Consider the following 3,533-nt stretch of genomic DNA (forward strand, 5'->3'; position numbering starts at 1 on the left):
AAAATGCTTCTCATAAATAAAGCACTAGCATGGTAACTTTATGAAAAGGAAGCTTCATATAGTTTAAGATTCATTTAGTTTATCAGTAAATGAGTTTAGCTTAGTAGATTAGGCAGCTTTAAATTCAGTTTCTTTTGGTTTCAAATCAACATTGCATGACTGTACAGTTTTATTAGGTAACATTTTGGCATATGAATTTTGTTTCAATAATTAATGTAACTTCCTTAATATGTGGTTTGAACATCATGAGACTGAGTTCATACCTGGGTTGTAAAACAGTTCATTACTATATAAAATTGTGCTACGTACTTGCTGTTATCAAAAAAATACACTTTCTGTTAAAGTGGGATTTTTTCTAAAGCATCCACATTTTCCCCCTCATTAGCAATGTTGTGCAATTGCAAATGGGATATAATGAGCCTAGGGATATAATATGCAACTTAAGGGAAGGAAGCTAATGAAATCAAATAGGTCTGATTATAAGACTGGCTATGACATTAAAAGTCTAGTGAATTTAATTGTTCAATTTAGATGATATTTTAAATTATTTTGCCTATTTTTAAACTCATATGCAAAAATATTTTCATTTCATAGATGAAGTTTAGAAAAAGTTAAGAAGACAAATATAGAATCAGATTTTCAAGGTTTACTTTTATTGATGAACTTTAGGGCTTGAAGATACCTTAGCGATCAAGTTGGATTCCCTCATGTTAAAATGGAGAAATGCAATTCTGGAAACTGTTACTTGTATAAGGTCATTTCAGTCATTTTCATGTTTAATACCATTTGATTAAAGAGGTAAAATATATCTTCCATGCTCCCGTTCGTTCTGTTCTTCATCCTCATTCCTAATGGCCTGAAACCTCATGTTTCCCATTTCTGTGGTGGCTCCCCCAGGCTTCCTCCCCTCTTCCAAATGTATCCAGACAAAACATGATTCTTTTGTCCCACTGTGGATAACTCCCTTGATAATTTCAAAAGGAAATCCTGGAAAGACAATGTCTTAAGGGAATAAATGTCTCATGATGAGAGTTTTAGATATCACATAAAAACAGTGGAAGAACTGTTCTTTGTCTTCAAATTTCAGCAGACATTTTCTGTTCTATTTAAATATGAGATTAGCTTAGGATGGCCCAGGCTAGACCTTCTGATAAATTCTAATATCTTTTCAATGGACATTGCTACCTGGATGTTTAATTGCCATTGAAAACTCAGTTTGCCTCAATCTGAACCAATCTTTTTATACTGTTCTTTTTATACTGGCTCTTCTGCTGAACTTAATTATTTCAATGATAACATTATTGTCCTGCTTACTAATGCTTGAAACTTAGAGTAACTTTTGAGTATCCCATTTCTCAAACTCTGTATCCAAATAGTCCCTTCAGTACATGTCTGATTTCCTTCTCTAAATTATAAACCTCTTGATAGGGAAGGTTTTTTTCAACCCCATGACGCTTAGCAGTGTCTAATAATGTAATAGATGGTCAGTAAATAGTCACTGAGTGAATGTTCCTTGTAAAAGAAGATATAGTTGTCATTAAAGTGTAGGAGGTGATTTAAATAAGGTGTTTAAAATCATCATAAACAACTAACTGAAGGAAGTCTTGCATGATATTTCGTTTCTATTTGATTGTTCTTTCCTGAAATCTAAGTACATTGTTAACCTTCTCTTCTATTCATAACTTCTAAGGCCTGCCTGGGCCTGTTGCAGAAAATGCTAGGAGAGGGTTCAAAGCCTCGTCAACTAATGTGTTTCACCAACTCAAAGTGCAAGAGAACAATATACCATCCGGGAAGGTGAAATAATGAAAGAATTATTAAATACCTGACACCATTTTAATATTATAAATGCAAACACTAATCATTTGAAAAGGAAAAATTTGAGTATATGCTATTGCATATGTTGCCTTTAGTTCTGAAGCAAATTTTATTTCAGCAATATATGAGTAGTTGTCTAATTTTGTTACTTCTATCATAAATTTAAAAAATAATATTTGCAAAAGTTATCCCAGCAAAGGCTAGAAGAGATGAGAAAATGATGCAAATTCGTCATAATAATCTTTCTTAAGCTTAAGGCATTACTAAGCAATCTTAAGTGTAAAATAAATTTAAAATCACCTCGATAGCTAGGAGTTATGTATCTTAATGATCTGCCACCTTTGCTGCACATTAGAACAACTTGGGGAGCTTTTAAAAATCCTGATGCCCAGATTGCACTCTACCCCAATTAAATCCAAAAGTCTGGCAGTAAGAGTCAGGTATCAGCATTTTAAAAAGAGATTCAGGTGATTACAAAGTGCAGCAATTTGGGAACCCTTGCAATTGAGTAAGGGGAGTAAGAAACATATTATGGAAAGCTGAAATAAGATACCTGTGAAATAAATGTGAAAGTGGACGATCATAAAGGTCCTAGTTGCACCTTTATTTCCTTTTTATATGTTACGGGTATATAGGAGATACTTTTTGTATTTACTGAATTGAACTCTCATTATTAAATCATGTCATTACTAGATATCAAGGTGCTCAGCCATCCATTTCCATAGTCTTTATATTATCATTTCTCACACCTCTTAAGCATCAAAGATATTATACTAGCTGATGCACCTCTTAGTATCTGTACTTCATCTTCATCACTGATGAAAGTTTTAACAGTTATACCATTCCAGTATGCCAGGAGCCATCTATATCCATATTCTACCACCATGTGATGAGGTTTCTATTCCAGCCAGCAGGTGAGTAACCCATCTTCGAAATCCCATTTTAGAGTTGGTTTCCTTGAAACATTCTTGGTACAAAATGTTTTAGATTGGGGTCCTTAGAAACAGACTCTGAGATGGGTGATTGCACGTAGAAGGTTTACTCAGGAGTAAACCTTCTTCAGAGATATACATAAGGGAGCGAGACAGATAGGATTGGGCAGAGGGAGAGATGGACCAGGAAAGTGGTTGCAAATGAGGCCACAACCTATCTTATTTAGAGCTCTGGAGATGAATGGCCCTTCAGAGTTATTGCAAATTTAGGCAAGGGGGCCAGATTTTTGTCTCCCTATATTAGCCAGTCAAGGCTGCAGGCTACCCCTCGGGAGAGGGGCAGAAAACTACTCCGCAGTAGTTTCTGGGAGGAATTCCCAATGACCGATGCAGCTATGAGCCATGGTATCTGATAGTTCCAGAAGTTGGAGGATAATAGCGTTGACCCCAAAGAAGGGAACTGGTTGAAGGACCGCAGTATCTTTTACCATGTTCAATGACTTATCTTTGGCCCATGGGAGCACCTCATGTAGACGCTTGTGTCTTTTGACACAACTCGTTGGTTTTGTATAGCTTCCTTGCTTTCTGGTATAATACATTCCAAACTAATCTAATATATTTGAACTAGAAATGGAATCAGCTATTTTCTAAGGATTTTTTTTTAAAAGAGGGAAATGGTATTTAGAGACCACAAAATGAGTGTTAGAATTGTATATTGATTCTAGGTCTTTTCAGTAGACAGAGCTAAAATACATATTTTAAAAAGAAAAAAATCAAGTTCAT

The sequence above is a fragment of the Pteropus vampyrus genome, unplaced genomic scaffold, assembly GCF_000151845.1.
Source record: "Pteropus vampyrus isolate Shadow unplaced genomic scaffold, Pvam_2.0 Scaffold110, whole genome shotgun sequence".
Taxonomy (NCBI): domain Eukaryota; kingdom Metazoa; phylum Chordata; class Mammalia; order Chiroptera; family Pteropodidae; genus Pteropus; species Pteropus vampyrus.